Source organism: Leopardus geoffroyi, chromosome A2 (genome assembly GCF_018350155.1).
Source record: "Leopardus geoffroyi isolate Oge1 chromosome A2, O.geoffroyi_Oge1_pat1.0, whole genome shotgun sequence".
NCBI classification, from domain to species: Eukaryota; Metazoa; Chordata; class Mammalia; order Carnivora; family Felidae; genus Leopardus; species Leopardus geoffroyi.
In genome coordinates, this window is record NC_059331.1 from 106,727,973 (window position 1) to 106,745,776 (window position 17,804).

Genomic DNA, 17,804 nt, shown 5'->3' on the forward strand with positions numbered 1-17,804 from the left:
TGGAGGCACTGCTCACTCTCCTGGCTACTATTGGGCTAGCCAACCACTGAAGTGACTTTATTCAGCACCAGTGGCAATGCACTTCTGGATTTAAATGAGATAATAGTTGGAATTATGTTGTTCATTCGAAATTTGGGAAGGATATCAAATACACTCCAAATGCCAGGCTCTGGGGTGGGGTGGAGGGTGCTGGGGGAGAGTGTAACAGGGATGGAACAACTCTAGGGTCTTTGCCAAGGAGATAGTTCAGAGTATAGGCCAGATGTTACGGGTGTTTAAAAAAAAAATAAAGCCTTCTTCCTTTATAGGAAGGGAAAGCCTAACACTACTTGAGGTGGGAATGTTGTACGATACTGAATTGATATTAGAGTCCTTCAGAAAGAACATCATCCAGGATTCTGTAAATTCTTCAGTGGGTTTTCCACGGGTGTTCGGCTTTTTGGGTAATTTTCATGTTGCTGGTGCTGCCATTCATCGTTAACCAACCCAATGTGTCCTATAATATCACCCTGCTCATCGTGCCTCTGGGTCTCCAGATGTACTCTATTGAGTAACCCTACCAAGTATCTATTAATGAAAATAACAGATTATGAGACTCTAGGACTTGTGGTTAAATAATCACACAGGACTTCCTCTTTCTAGGCTTTCTGAATCTCTAGAGTCTCTAGTCATTGGGAGAGATTTGAGAATAATGCTGTAGATCCTGATTAGTATTTTCTTGATACCTGCCCTCGAGTTGTGCTGCCAGCCATGATCGACCCCATACAGTCTTACTCTCTCCAGCGGGGAGAACAGCCACCAGACAAACATCCCTCCCAGGCTGCTTTTCCTACAAGGACAAACCACGTTCCCCTGTCTGCCTTGGACGAACAGAGGCACACCCTGGAGGTGGTCGCCTGACCACTTCTTACTTTCTGGTGTGTCCTGCTTCACTATTAGGGATTAGCCTCATAACGATTTTGGCCTGGGTTCCTTTCCTAAGACAGAGGCATAGGAGACATAGAAGTCGACCCTTGATCAGTATCATCAACTACTAGGTAACAATAAATTTGACTGAACCCCAGTAATCTGACCTCCCAGAGAAGAAGCTGGCCTCCTGTAAAACTCCAAAATAACCAGCTTCAGCCTAGTGTTTAAGGCAGTTGATTCTGGTAGAAGTCTGAGGTGACAGGACAATCTACAGGTCTCTCATGTCACATAAATTATAACTTCAAGGCTTGGATGCCTGTCCTCTGGTATTCCCACAGTGAAGAATGATGTGGTGGTAGAAAAGACTGGGGTCCAAACTTGTGCCATGTGACGTTGGCTTGGCATGGAGCCTGCTTAAATTTCTCTCTCTCCACCTGCGTCTCCACTCTCCTGCATGCGCGTGTTCTCTCTCTCCCTCAAAAAACGAACAAGCGGGGCGCCTGGGTGGCTCAGTCAGTTAAGCGTCCGACTTCAGCTCAGGTCATGATCTCACGGTCCGTGAGTTCGAGCCCCGCGTCGGGCTCTGGGCTGATGGCTCAGGGCCTGGAGCCTGCTTCCGATTCTGTGTCTCCCTCTCTCTCTGCCCCTTCCCCGTTCGTGCTCTGTCTCTCTCTGTCTCAAAAATAAATAAACGTTAAAAAAAAATTTAAAAAAAAATGAACAAGCTCAAAAACACTAAATAGCAATTATTTTTAATACCACAGAGTAAGGGAATCAGGGAAGTTTTAAATTTTTCTGCACCCTCTGAATCCCTACTAAGAATAGTTAATATTTGAGCCCTGTATGATTGAAAGAATATAATTCAATAATAAAATGTCCCTTTGGATGGCCAGAATATAACCATGTGAAAATATTACAAGAAAAAACTGCATAGAAAATATTTAATGGATTTAATGTATAAAATTGTTAACAGTAATCACCTTTGGGTGGTCACAACATGGGATTTTTTCCTTCATTGCATTTTTCTAAATTTTGTCAAGTAAGCATACCATATTATTAATAAATGGTTTTGGACCTGAAAAATTATATTTTCCATTTTTTTATTATGACCACATCCACATATACTATTCTCAAAAACAAAAAACCCAACAATTTTATACAGAGAGATAGGAGAAGAGAAAGAGAGAGGGAGGGAGGGAGGGAGGGAGACAGAGTGAAAATGTGTACAGTTACAAAACAAAACAAAAGCCCAAATATCTGCAGCTCTATTGGGCAGATTTGTGTTCTGATGACTGGGGAATTCCCAGAGTTCATCAGAAGCAATGTTACGAACATGGCACTGGCACTCACTACTAGGTTAAGTGGTAGGATCATTTTATCCTTATTTTTCTGAATAGTTACGTTTTACTTTTAAGCCACGAGCAAATATTTAGTGTGTGCTTTGGATTTAGCATGTACATGGAACCCAGTATAGCCCCTTTCATAATAGGGTTCAGTGAGTACTTAGACAGTTCGTAAACACACCATTTTATAGTAAATACTCTGAAGAGATACATATCAGCCATGCTGTGATAAAGGTATACATGAAATACTACAGAAATATAATTAATACATTCAGATCATACTGGGATATATACTTCCCAGCTAAGGTTCTACCCAAACCACACCTGAAGGATAAGGCAGAGTTTGCCTGGGAAGGAAGGGGAGGAAGAAGACCCAACACAAGGAAATAGCATGCAAAAAGGACCGCTGCTTTAATGCCCAGAACTCCTATTCTCAAATCTGCTTCCAAGAGCCAACTTTCATGTTTACCAAATTCCATATCTTCAGGACCACTGACTGCTACCAGATGACTGTTAAGTTAGACATAAAAATGTCACCTATATTTCTTCACCATCCCCTTATCCAAATCCAGTGAGGTAAAAAAAAATTTAACTGAATATTACAGATGATGAAACTAAAATTAGAACAGATAAGTCATAAGGTACTTATTTTATAAAAGCCACCTGTTGAAATTGTCACAAGACCTTAAAGATATATTCTTAAAATATTGGTACTATTTACTGATACTCATTTTCAAAATTAATTAAAAAAATATGTATAATCATTTGAAGTATATCTCTTATATTCCATTTGATGCCTTTAGAATCACATGAAGAAAATACTCTTGAATTAGAAAAATTACTAAATTTAAAGATTATAGCAAAGGGGAACATACAATAGTGAGAGAGAAATGAGAATTTCAAAATAAATATATGTATCCTCAAACAAATTTGGAAAAATAGTCAACATGCTATAAATACATAAGGTACTGTTGCACAAAAGTACATTATCATGTTAATGACGTTGTGCTGAAACCAAATGCACATATGAGCTTCATATATTTTAATATCTATGTATGTACATATACACACACATACATATATATGTGGTAATTTCCCTGCAAGTTTATAATTATATAAAAATAAAATATAAATTTATGTAGATCTATATAAAGATATATATATATATATATATATGTATATATATAGTGTGTGTGTGTGTGTGTATAAGAGAGAGAAAATTGTGACTTCTATGTGTTAATTCTGCTTCAAGAAAAAAAAATCTAGTTTTTGTTTTTCCAGTTTATCATTGTCATATATTTAACACCAATATATAAAAATTGATTTTTGTAAAAATGTTCCTGTTGTCTTATGGTACCTGAAAGGAACTTTAACTATTTAATTTATTTATTATGACTTAAGCACATAACAAGAAACTTAATTCAAATGACTTATTGCCCCTTTCCCTTTACAATTATGCAAAACCATTAGTGAACTTTTTAATATGAGGGCTGCAAAGTAGTATAGAAGAGTCACCCCTTGTCTCCTAGAAATTTTTAAACATATTCTAAACTTTGCTTGGAGAAACTTATACGGTGGAGGGGAGCCCAAGAGCAGCCCTAAAGTATTGGGGAAGTGGATTAATGTGCCACAGAGATGGTTTCCAAATGTGTTTGATATTATGTCCTCTATGATAAACCTGATGTGGATTTTGGCATTTTCTGCAGCACACTTTGGGGAAAGATGCTGTGAGAAGGATCAGGCTATTCTATTTTAACATATATCATCTCAAAAAAACATTCTTAGAATCAATATATCAAATTAACTCATTTTAATTCTTCCTCCTCAAACTTCCCCTTGAGCAGTGATAAATGGGCCCAGTTTTCTCAGGACATTCGTATTGTCCCAACACAATTATTAATAGCACCCTTTTCACTCTTCAATCTGCCACAGTATGAATGGTCTCCCTGCTTATAGCCTACTGAGGAAGAAGAATCAGGGAAAGGCTATAGAACTATAATGGCAAAAAGTTTCCTGTTTCATCATTATCATAGTCATCTAAACACCAGGGGCTGGGGCGCCTGGGTGGCGCAGTCGGTTAAGCGTCTGACTTCAGCCAGGTCACGATCTCGCGGTCCGTGAGTTCGAGCCCCGCGTCGGGCTCTGGGCTGATGGCTCAGAGCCTGGAGCCTGTTTCCGATTCTGTGTCTCCCTCTCTCTCTGCCCCTCCCCCGTTCATGCTCTGTCTCTCTCTGTCCCAAAAATAAATAAAGTTGAAAAAAAAATTAAAAAAAATAAATAAATAATAAAAATAAAAAAAATAAACACCAGGGGCTGGTCACTCCAAAGGGATAGGCAGAGATGTGCAGATATGTCTTCTAATGGTATCAGTGGAGGTCACACCAGTCTCAGATGCCAGCTTATGTCCAGTTTCTCCTGTCTTAGAGATGCTTATAGATTTAGATCATGTTCACCAATTTTCTAAGGAGAAAATAAAAAAAAAATTGCACAGAACCCAATTTTATTCTGAATTTACATAGGGCTGTCTCACACATGAAGAGAACTTTGGTCTTATTACCTGTACATTATGCATAAGTTAAAAACAGTATGTGGATTTATTTACCTAGTGCCCAATCACAGGGATAAGAATTTGACTTTTGATGGTAGTAATTCACTAATCCACTGCAGACATTATATCTGTGCTAATTATAATTTGAAATAGTATTTGAAATCAATTAACAATTAACTTACCAATAAATTTAATTTTTTTATCTTTTTTTAAAAAGTTTATATATTTTGAGAGAGGGAGAAGGGCAGAAAGAGAGAGAAAGAAGAATCCCAAGCAGGATCCACATGGTCACTGCAGAGCACACTGCAGGGCTTGATCTCACAAACTGTGAGATCATGACCAGAGCCGAAATCAGGAGTTGGAGCCACCCAGGAGCACCAATATTTTTTTTTTTTCTGATGCTATAAGGGTACATCCCACATTTGCACTTTGGATCTCTATATGCTTCATTACCATATTACATATCCCTGGGGATACATGTATTCCAGGTTTGCAAGACTTATTTTTTAAATGTCTAAACATTGATATAGATGACTATAGTTATATTTTAATCCTGGTTCTCAGGTCAGGTTTTTCCTCTTAATCAAAATGCATCTTACTTAGTTTTCTCCTGGGAGGAAATAAGGCTTCTCTCCAGAAGCGTCACTGCTACTTTAGTAGAAGCCAAGACATTAACATGAAACTTTTTCCCCCCAGGATATGAAAATAGCTAGGAAATGAAGGTAAACAGATGCACATCTGGTCACCTTATGCTTTTTTAACAGTTGAACCAGTTTGTTCAAGATCTGTTCCATTTTCATGGTCAAATTGAAGGACATTTCCCATATGGTTTGACCCTTGATTCTTACTACCTGCATGTGAAAAATTGAGGGGCTCTTAGCATGTTGATTCTTTTTTCTTTTCTTTCAACTGCCTTCTGTTGTACCTGCTCAGGCATAGGTGGGAGAACTTTGGGGCATTGTCTAAGGAAATTGCCAAGACCATTAGATAGTTTGTAGGGAATTCGGTGTCAGCCAAGTCTCTGAAAACATAAAGAAATTATAAAAGAGAGCCAATTTTTGTGTTTTCTCTTGGCATAATATAGCTTGCTTGGGTGGGAATCAGCAACAGAAATAAGGCTAGGAGGAGGTGCTTCGCTGAGTAAATGCGGACGGAATTAGCCCAGAAAAGATGTGGTAACACATGAAGCATTAAACAATATGTGAATTGCCTTTGTGAATTAATTTCCCTAACTTTAAAGCCTAGAACATGGGGAAGTTTTAGCTGGGTTGGTGGGAAGAAAAAGAGTTTTGGCCACATTTAGTTCAGGGCCTTTCTTTACTTCCTTTTTTGTTGTTGTTGTTGTTGTTGTTGTTGTTTGATTTTCATAACTGATGTTCTCAAAAGAGTCCTTGCTTGTTATAAGAAATAGGTTCCCTAATGCTGGTTATGCCTAACATGACTTCACATATTCTCCACGTCACAGACACTAACAACGAGAAAGGAAATTAAGCTTTTTTCTCATTTAAAAAAAAAATTGAGCATGGTAAGAAAATCTTAAGCAAGAAATACATATTAAAATATTAAAAGCCTTGGAATCTATACAGTAAACTTCTAGGAATATGATTGGCTACATACAGAGAACTTTAAAGAAACATGAAATAAAGAGATCTACATTAGACTGACATATACTCTGAATATTGTTCTTAGTGCATACATTATAGATAGTCCTATTTAAGGATTAAAAAAATAAGCATATATTTTACCTTAATATTAAAAATTATCAGTATATTTACTGAGTCATAATTAAATCCTGCACTTATAAATAATAATATTTTTAAACTTCTGTATTATGTTTCCTAATAGACACCAGGATATGTATTTTACAGAAATGCCCTATCAAAAAATAGGCAGGAAAAAAGTTCATTGCTGAATTAAGGAAAGAGTTTTGCTCTCAAATGGTTAATAATTTGTTAATTATTTTATTAAGTAATTAAAAATAATTCCATTTTTAAATTATGAGTAATTGTACTGTGAAGAATTAAAAATAATCATAATGTGTGTTAGGAAAAAGAAGAAACATAGCTGTTTAAATAAAGAGTTTCATTTTCTTTGGATTCTGTCATTCTTGAATAATGCATTTGACAAATAGGAAAAGCCTTCATTTCTTTGAGGATACAAGTAGTAACCTAGGCTATCTTAAGAAACTTAAACCCCATCAGGTTTTAGGATCAAATTCGTTCAAAGCAAAAAGAACTTCATCTTCCTTATTCTACCCATGAGTAGTTTTTGAACAAATGTTATACGACAGCTAATGGTTTAAAGACAGAAAGAAAAACAGAGAGACAGATAGACAAAAGAAAGAGAAAGAAAGAAAGAAAGAAAGAAAGAAAGAAAGAAAGAAAGAAAGAAAGAAAGAATAACAGAAAAAAGAAAGGAAGGATAGGGTAATTGCTTTCTAAAGAGAAATAGAATGTAAAAACATTTTGAAAAATTGAAAGTACACATATGAGTTGTTCCTTTTAATAATAAATCCTCTAATTTGCGGAGTCTGTAAAATCTATTAGAGGAAGTAAATGTGCACAAATAAACACCTCACCAGCTAGTACATAAAAAGTGCTACTAGAGTTACAAAATGTTAGTAGAAATTGAAGAAGAGAATTGCAAAGGGAAAATACTGGTGAAGAGAAAGAAAATTGTAAGAACAGAAACATTTGAGAACATTTCCTATAAACTAGAAAAAAAATAGAGTATATGCAAGAGACAAAAAAGTCTGAGATATAAGTGAGGAAACAAGATAATATAACAGATTATTTTGAGAGGAGTTGTCAATGAAAATAGGAAAGTAACCATGTCAGAGGAACTTGGGAGGAAATTGGCTCCAGCTTTGTCTGCTGTGGGGTTTGGGAATTAGAAGGGCACTGGGACTCTAAGGAGAGTAAATTCACTCGTTGGTTAGGATGTGAAAGTGGGAAGCATCAATAGAAGCAATAGAGAGTAACTAAGTAACCTCAGGATGGTAGCTGTGTTTTCAAAGAAATTTATAAATTAAAAAATAAAAAAAAATTAGTTTTGATGGAAAGATACCCAGTTAATAGATGTGCAAATCAAATGTGTCAGTTCTGCACATTTTCACGTTAATTCGACAATCCTGAAAATGTCTAATGAATTTCATATTACCAGCAGCAATGACATTGACTTCAACATATGTTAAAAATGAAAAAGACCACAAGTCACCCCATTCATATTACTGGAATCATTTTAAGATATGATTTTGAAAAAGATTTTTATTTTAACACATGTATATTAAGTCATACTAGTTTGCATTAATTTGCATCATATTTGCAATTGGCAACTGATACTTCTTTCATTTCATTAATATTTTATAATAAAGGTATTATTTCTTAGAAAATTCTGCAGATTGTTAGAAACTGATGAAATATAGTACACTTCTATTGTATCTCAAACAAGACATGTTAGATATTGTAAATTTAACCTTGCGTAATGTACCAGTTTTTCTTTCATGCAGCCCCAGAAACAACACCTCACGAGTCATGCCTAGCACTCATTTAAATACGACCTCAGAGTCCCGCTGCATGTTACAAATATCTGGGAGCTGTGTGATTAGTTAACATCTTGTGCATAACCCTTAAAATTATAGCACGTTCTCAGGAGATAATTAGCTTACTCTGTTTCCATAATAAAATGAACTATGTTTTAGCAATGACTCTCAGGAATAGTAGCAGGAGAATGCCTTTAAATCAGATAAACTCAAGAATCACAAAAGATAAAAATGGAAAAACTTAATTTAACAGAGTATTTTCTTTCCTGATACACAATGGGCTCTAAGGCAATAGAGAAGCAAGTTATGGGATATAAAACCACTCACTTTCACCAATCTGTACTTGACTTCACTAAAATATCTTTTGCTCCAGGATGAGAAAGCTAAGATGCACATGAGAGCTTAAATTCTTTCTGTAGAGCTCAGCAACTGTGAGGCTTCTGATTCAAATCAGAATGAAGTGTGATTTCCAGAGAAAACATGCTTCAGAATGCACTCCATTGCTACATCTTGAGAGCAAGATAGAGATAGTATTGTGATAAGAATTGGAACAATACTTGAAAGGGTACAGAAGATCATTGACTCTTCACCTGCCATTCTTCTTACCGACATCTTAGGTTGTTAAAAAAAAAAAAAAAGACAAAAAAACAAACTCATGATCCAGAAGATGTGCACAAGAGTGATAATAACACAAAACAAAAGCAAAAAGTAGGGATCTCTAGGTCATATACAAGTAGATTAGAAGTGTATGAGGCTGAGATAAAATATTTGGGCATATCTGTTTGAGTCTTGTGAATCAAGAAAAATTTATGACTTTTTTCCTAATCCCAGGGTAAATCCTCTAAAGAAAGAGAGAGGTTGGTATAAAATTTATGGATTAAAGGCTCAGAACCTTAGTTCCTAGTTCATTTTCTCATTTTTAAGTAAGTAACAAGAATTCATCATAGTGTCTTTTAGCATTAGAAGAGTGAATAAAATTTACACTTAATGGCATAACACACTTAATAGTGTGAAATTTATCCACAACAAACAAGCCAGTAGTTAACCCCAACCTAAGAGCTCAAGTTACATCCAAAATCAAATTTCCACACAGTCTAGCTGCAAAAGCCTCACTCAGGGGACAAAATTCTCAGGATACTGGGCACTTAATTTCCAATGAAAAAAACCCTCTTTATTTATTGGCCTGCCTCATCCTTCCACGATGTATTTTGATGTACTTTATTATTAAAGTTTATCTAATATCTAATTTTAAAAAGAAAATAACTATTAGTGGTAAACAACTTGAGGAGGAAGAAAATAGAACAGTGTCCCCAAACTAAGACAAAGGAAGGTTGTCAACTTGCAGTAGTACAAAATAATTTTAAGCTTTATAAAAATGAAAGGAAAAATATTAAAAAAAAAGAAAGGAAAAAATGATATTTTCTATCTAAGAAAAAAATATACTCCATTTAATTATTGTCTAACCCTGAGAGAAGTGTGTCATGGCAGAATTTTGAAAATGTTAAGTGCGATAGTAGAAAATGCACTTGATAGTGATTTTAAAATATACAAGATCCTCTACGCATTAATAAAAGACAAAAATAAATAATTAAAGATATGATAATTCTAAAACTAGCCAGACTAGTACATTTATAAGCATTGATCTCTGGTGATGAGGTTTCTTAGGAAAGAAAGTATTTGCGAATTTTAAGCAGTGACTATCATCTCTCTTGGCCAAAATTGGTGAAAAATTCTGGTTTTGTGATAATATTTTTAATCATCTATATCATCTGAGAAAAATAAGGACAGTTGAGTTCTTTCTCATTGATGCAGTTTATTTAAGATGATATTTTACTTTGGGACTATTACCTAAATTATGCACATTAAAATGTCTTTTTGTTGTTAAGCTATAGTGATGGTATATCGAACTTTTGATTTTGATTTATTTGCTTATAAGTGTGCTTTTTCAGAAAAATTTTAAAGAATAATTGACTATCTCATGTTGGTTGGCTCAATTTTGTTTTTGGATTGTCATCATTGTAGAAATCCCATTTTTTGGGAAAAACTATGTTAGCATGTTCCTCTTGACCCTCAATGTATCACCCAGATTTAAGTAAACAGAAATGACTCAAATAACACATATTTTATTTGATTTATTGAAAGGCATTTTGTATACTCTGAATTTCAGAATCTGAGACAGAAATAATATATATTTTTTAAACTAAGCAATTTGATTTGTATTCTTTTTTTTTTAATTAGCAGACTACCACTTTTCCAAAAATCAGAATCTTGCATGACCTTTTTTCTCAAAAAGTCACTTTAATTCTATTTAAGTTCTGTTGTAATTAGTTCTCTGCTAAAATTTCTGAATTCAGTTTTATATGGTATAAAAACCGTCTCTTTTATAATAATAATAAGGGCTTAAAAGAATGACTGAAAATTGATATTAACATGGTTGCTATAAAAATCAATTTTGGACATAAGTAAATAATAATTTTCTTAGCGACAAAGTTCAATGTCATATAGCCAAATATGAGAACTGTAGAGGCCAATTATGGGCAATCAGCTTGAACAATGGAACCCTGACTAAGGTAGGAGGGCCCACAATGAACCCCAATTCCCTGGATGAATACTAACAAACCCATTAGGTGACCCCCCTCAAAATATCCTAAACCTGAGCTGATCGATGGGTGACTTACACCCAGAAACAGGTCCCAAAGGAGGTAAATTCCATATGTTTCTAAACCTCCTCACCTTCCTGTTTAACTGCAGCCTCCCACCATTGCCTCCTGGCAGACAGTGTCTCCCTTGTTGTCCTGCCCACCTCTCCCTTGCGGTGTGTTCAATAAACTTCTATCTCCTTTGTGTGCCTTGGATGAATTCTTTCACCACCTATGCTGCTAGCCTCCACCGGGTTGGATAGCCCATATTTGGTGTCCCCCCAATTTGATCAGGAGACCCCCACAAGAAATTCTTGAATAAGTTTGTTGAGTATATTTAATCTGTACACTAGAATTTGTTTTTCCCTAAAAGTGATATTTGTAGCTTTAATTAAAGTGTTGTTTATCTTTTCTTTATATAAAAGTTCTCCAATATGTTCATTGACTTCCTAAGGCTCATTCTGGAATATGATTAGAGCCGGATGCAAAGATATTTGCTTCCTGGGTGCTATGGATATGCATGTAAATAATTTCATAAGTATTGTTTAACCAGTATAGAGAAGGGACTATGGTACTTGCTCTATCAGAAGATAATTCCTGACCATGATAATTCTTAGGACAGTAATGTATAGCAATTCTAAATGAATGTACAAAGATGCAGATTAATACTGAGGTTCTACAACTGGGCTCTCTTGTATTTCCTAAGTCCATGTCAAGATCAGTTGAATAAATATGGCCTATTGTCAATTTCTTGAAAACCCATTTTATTGTGTGACACAGGCAACAATAGAGAATGATGGTTGAAAGTAAAATTGTATTCTTCATGTAGGAAACTTGATTGAAATTCTAAGAAATTTAGATCAAGTTGGCACTGAGTTTTGAAAGATGAAAAATTGTTGTTTTTGTATGTTAAAATTACTGAGAACTACTGTTTTGACACATGGGCTAAGTCTTTGGTTTCCATGTTATGGACCTCTAAGGAACATGAAAGTAATAAAGTGATTTTGAGAACATTATATTTCAGCTTAGTGAATGCTGAGATTACTGTCGCCCATAATGACTGATGTCAAAATTTCTTTTTCATCAAAATACTCTCCTTTTTGTTGATGATTAGCCTCACTTTTGAACAGTATAAAACTTGTTTCCTAGAATTTAGGAGAAATGGAAAATGTTAAATACTCCAGAATCATTATCAGTAACAAATTGTATATTCTGTTCAAGAGAAACTTTTAAACTCCTTATCTATTCATGATCTATACAGGAAAGTAAGGCAGATACAATCTTATAACTAGGACACTAAATAATTTCTAGTTCAAAACAAACACTTTTTTTTTAGTATGAAAGGAGTCATACTAAATAATTTCACAGGATAACAGACAAAAAAACAGGACTTTGCCAGGCAAACCATAAAAATGGGCCATTATACTTGCACTCATTTTTAGATTAGTGAGATGTAGTCCAGCACAGAATGGCTAATTATAAAATAATTATCCATTATTAATTATTCAGAAAAATCCATTATCAGTAAATTAACATTAATTAAATGAAGTTGATGATTTTCTATGACTATGCATATTTTCCAGATTATTCTAAAAGGCTTCCTTGATAAACCTCTCTCTAAAGAAAATCCTATGTAGTGTTTTGACATGATCATGTCAAATCCTAGCATTTCTGACACCTGGACTATAAGTATCATTCAGAAGGTGTGCTGAATAATGTATAATAGCTTATAAACTGTGAAAACAAATAACAGCAATTTCTTTTGGTATGAAGCCTGAAATGGTCAATAGGACGGGGATGTCCACTTGCTTGATTTTTTTTTCCTCAACGTGAAATAGGTAATAACTATGGATGAGGTACAGCAGAATTTCAAAACAATAATTTTTTTTTACCATGTATTACTCCTTATGCATTCTCCACTTAAGAAGTTAGAGAATGAGACATGCATGGTGCCAAAGTGTTTCAGAATATCAGTAGTCTAAACCTCCAGAAGGTATCGCAACAATGAGTAGTGACTTAGAGATCAGCCTAGATCAAAACTAGGCAAAGTGGATGGAGAAGATGAAGTAAATGGAAAAGGTAGGAAGGGAGGGAGGGAGGGAGGGAGGGAGGGAGGAAGGAAGGAAGGAAGGAAAGAAGGAAGGAAGGAAGGGAGGAAGGAAAGGAGAGAGGGAGGAAGGAAGGAATCTGTGAATGAATGTGGACTTGGATTTTATTCATGATGAGGTAGGGATATAATACATAGAAGTGCAAATAGAAATAGAGATGATTTGCACTCCACTTTCCTAAGGAAAAGCCCAGAAAATTACTAAGACACCAGAGCAGCAAAGTTGTCTGGTACGTACAGGCAGATAGCCCTGAACAGCCTCATGTAGTTTGCCCACACCCCAGACATTGGCATGAGAGCAGTCAAGTCATGTCTATGCCTTGGAGAGTATCACACGAGCCTTCATGATGTAGGATCAAGAGTCTTGATGCAGCCTCACGCAGGAACTTGTTTTACTCAGAGGATAAGATGTAGGTGCAAACCCTGAGTTAGACCTAAAACAGCAAAACGGTTGATGTCATTAGGACCTATGTGTAAAGCCCTAACTGGAACTAAGAATTTGATCAGGGCCAGCAGTCCTAGATTATAGACCCAAGCCAGATATTCCACCCTAGTAGTTTGACATTGTTACTTTCTACCTATTTCAGAATAATCCTTTGAGAGATGTGGAGGCCTTCTAAGTTTATTGAAGTTGAGTTTTGGGTATATGACAAAATGAAGAGTTGTACTGAAAATTAGCGTCAGTTATAGAAAAAACATTGTCATATTTTTATCATATAAGGTTCATCTCTACTAAGAATTGAAAACTAAAAGAGCCCATAAAAAGAGAATGATTGTGATATGCGGCTCAACTATCAGTCATATTTTACAATCAAGTTGGGTAGAAGAAAACAACCTACTGGTACAGAAAACCCAAACCTTACATACTGCCTTAAATATGGGCAACAGCAGGGGCGCCTGGGTGGCTTAGGTGGTTAAGCGTCTGACTTTGGCTCAGGTCATGATCTCACAGTTTGTGAGTTCGAGCCCCGCATTGGGCTCTGTGCTGACAGCTCAGAGCCTGGAGCCTGCTTTGGATTCTGTGTCTCCTTCTCTCTCTGCCCATCCCCCACCTGTGATCTGTTTCTCTCTGTCTCTTAAAAATAAATAAACATTAAAAAATATTTAAAAAATTAAATATGGGCAACAGCAGTGCCCACTATCACCTGAGTATATAAAAATTAAAAATTTGGAATTTTTTATTTTTTGACCTTAATACTGAAAAAGACTAAAAATCAACTATTCAAAATCCCAAATTTACGGGTAAGGAACATGAAGCTGAGAAATAAGGAAAATGATGACTTTCATTAAAGTAAACTTCAACAGTATTTGTTACGTAAAGTGACTGACTCACTTTCTAGGTTGTTTCTTGTAGCTTCTAAAAATCTCAGTCACTAATGAAGCTGTATTCAGCAACATTTATACCCATTGTTTGAAGTGAAAAGAGATTGTCTCTAGTGAGTCTTTAATAAGTAAGAAATAGCACTAATTACACCCATACTAGTTGACAGAGGACTCGGATTTAATCTGGCTCCTGCCATTTACTATCTGCCTGCCTCAGAATGTTAACTCTTGTTGTTAAAATGGTGTAGCTCAAGAATAGTTTGTACATATCTAGTTACTTTCGTTCTGAGAAGACTAGTAAAAGAATTCCCTAACTTTTTTATTATATGTGTATAGACATTCAACATGTCTAATACAGAACTTTATAATATTGCTTTAAAACTTACTTGATACCCAACAGTTTTTATTGATCAGTTAAGTTAATTGATCCTTGCCTTCCTTCAAGCCTGATCCATGGTTTGATGTGTCAGGCCTATGTACTGCCATTCCATGTTAAGATATAAGTATGTTGAAATATGTATGGAATGCTCTAAAAAATAGAAACAGCAATACATGAAAGAAAAAAAAAATGGAAGCAATCTTAATAGTTGGCCTCTTCCCTAGCTTTAGGAATTTTTAAGTTCAAGTTTGGTATATAGATCTATTAAAATGTTTCGCTCATAAGGTTTACAGTGTACTTCTATATTGTTACCTCATAAATGATTTTAAAAAAATAAAAAATCATATTCATCAACAGACATATTCTCATGACAGTAATTTTTTGGCAATATAATCCATGTGTTTGATCTGTACCTTTGCTAAAAAATGAATGCTTGCTAATTTTCTCCTTGTTACAGCTAATCAGATTGTTTTTTCTAAGCAAGATACAAAAAGTTCAGGTACTTGAGAACTCATTCTCAGAAATCATGCTTTTGAGAATATGGTCTTAATTTCCTATTCTTAAGATAATTTTAAAATGACATGACCAATATTTATGTTTGTATTTTATTTATTTGCTTGAATTCCATTCCATAGAAAGCTATATAGGAAATACTAGTGAACTTCAAATAGATAAATATCCTTAGATAACAGTGAAAATTGCATAGACTTAGTTTACCCACAAAAACAGACAAAACATCTGTAAAGACACACTCTTGTTTTGATATTGTCCTCCTTTCATCAAAGAAACTTGAGTTCACAATTAGTTAGAAAAAAGACGCAAGTCTATCATTTCAAGTGAAGGCCCAGTGTTTACTCAGTTTAGTGAAATTGAGGAGTCTTCCTTTCCCACCTCCATTAGCAAAATAAGTTTGGATTTCAGTCCTTCAGTCTAAGGCACTCCAATAGTTAACAATGGGTCAGTGCATGGGCTAGTTTATCATTTTCTCTGTAGACTTAGGAAAGATTTTTGGCAGAGTTTACTTGTCTGCAAAAGATTTCTGCTTAGTGTTTGAGTACTTTTTGTTTAATTTTTTTAATAAATCAATTATAACTAAAATGTAATATGCAGGGAAAAACCAATATGGCTTCCATGTTTATTTTACTCTTGATTTCAAATTAATTCCCTCTACACAAAAACTCAGAAGAACTTTCAATTATGACATGTATAATAGTCCTTGATAAAAGAGGCAAGGGTTTTGTTAACTGCTAGAATAAGGACCATATCTGGAAAGGAGGGAGTAAGAGTTAAAAGGACAGGGCCCCTGGGCAGGAGAGGGAGAGTGATGGCAAGATGGTGGCATTCTTCCCAGCTCCAAGTTTGATTGAAGAAGCCTCAATTCCTTGTATTGTTCATGGGCTAACAAGCACTATGCTGCTACACGACACCCTTCTTTCCTGTCATCCATGCTGCATGATTTGTATTTTATCATAGGAATTTCAAGTATATCTTTCCCTGGAGTTGCAAGTTCTTACATAATTTCTATCCCACAGGGCAAAGAGAGCATCCCATTCTGGATATCTCTGCTTATTTCAAGAATCTGTGCTGAAATATTTTCATGTTTTGTTTCATAGTGAAGGGATTACTAGTGTGGTTCACCCATCAGAACATGAAACATAAGGAAGATTACTGTTTTCAAAAGGATTTCAGATCTTCCCTGAGGTCCAAGAAATGTGTCAGGTTTCCAGGCCATATAAATAAATTATTCACTTTTCTCCCCATAAACCTCCAACTTTCCCAATCAAAAATTTTTTTGCAAGTAAGTTATCAAACTTCAAAACAGTGTTTACTTCCTAAACCAGCTATTACACATTATTTGGAAGCATTTCCATATGCTTTGCATCATTAAGCCATTTTCACAACCCCCAAGATAAATGTATCATTTTTCCATCTCTAAGTGGCCATAAGAAGAAAAATAGATTGACAAAGTCTATTATAACCCGGAACAGTACCAGACAGAAGTAGAAAGAGAGACACTGCCTCTTCTCGTTAAAAAAATAAATCAAATTTATTAAGATAATATGGGAAAAGTACATACTCATAAGTAATATATTCATATGCAAACATAATGCAAATGATTTACCAGTAAACATTGTCTAGTTCTATCACTCATTGTTTCATATTTCTTTCCTGTGATTCTTGTCTGGGAAATGAATTTCAAGACATTATGTCTTTGAATGTATTATTCTACCTTTTAATCATCTTCAATGAAGAAAGGAGAAGGAGAATTTGCCCTTTAGTCAGTTTTTGTCTTGAATATGTGTCACATCTTTACTAAGAGACTTCTGCTGGAGAAAGGACTAGGTGGCCCTTTGTGATCAGAGTCCCTTGGTACATGGCTGAATCAAAGCAGAGCTGATATGGAGGAAATCTCCATATATGACATTCTTAGGTAGGGATGAAAATGCATCAGCTTGTTTTCAATTACATCCTGATATATTTGTGGTTAAGCCCATTTGGAGAAGCACCACTGACCTTTATCTTCTAGATCTATAAAGTCCATCTAATGGCTTTTCATCACTCAATCTTTAGCCTGCATTGAGGAAGTTGCTTAACTTTTGTCTTTTGTTTTTTAACATGCATTAGAGAGTCATCTTCCACCTTTTTTACTCTTAGCTCTTGGAAATAATGTTCTTGTCTTCCTGCCTAGGTCTTTTTTTTTTTTTAACTTCAGTTTCTTAAAAAAAAAAAGTAGACTTTCGGAAGGAGTGGGACACTTAACAAAGTCTGTCCACATAATTCTAAACATTCAGATGCATATTATAGTCATATCTTGGGGTTGACTATGCACAGCAAAGATATCTGGGAAATTAACTTTAAAATTTTCATTGGAGAATGGGTTGTTCAATTATTTAGATTAATATAAAAAATCACGTATGTCATTTTTTGGCTTTCCCCATGCCCATGTAACAATAACAACAATGGTGAAAACTTGGCATTTACAGAGCATTTTCCATGTTCTGGACTGTGTTTTCC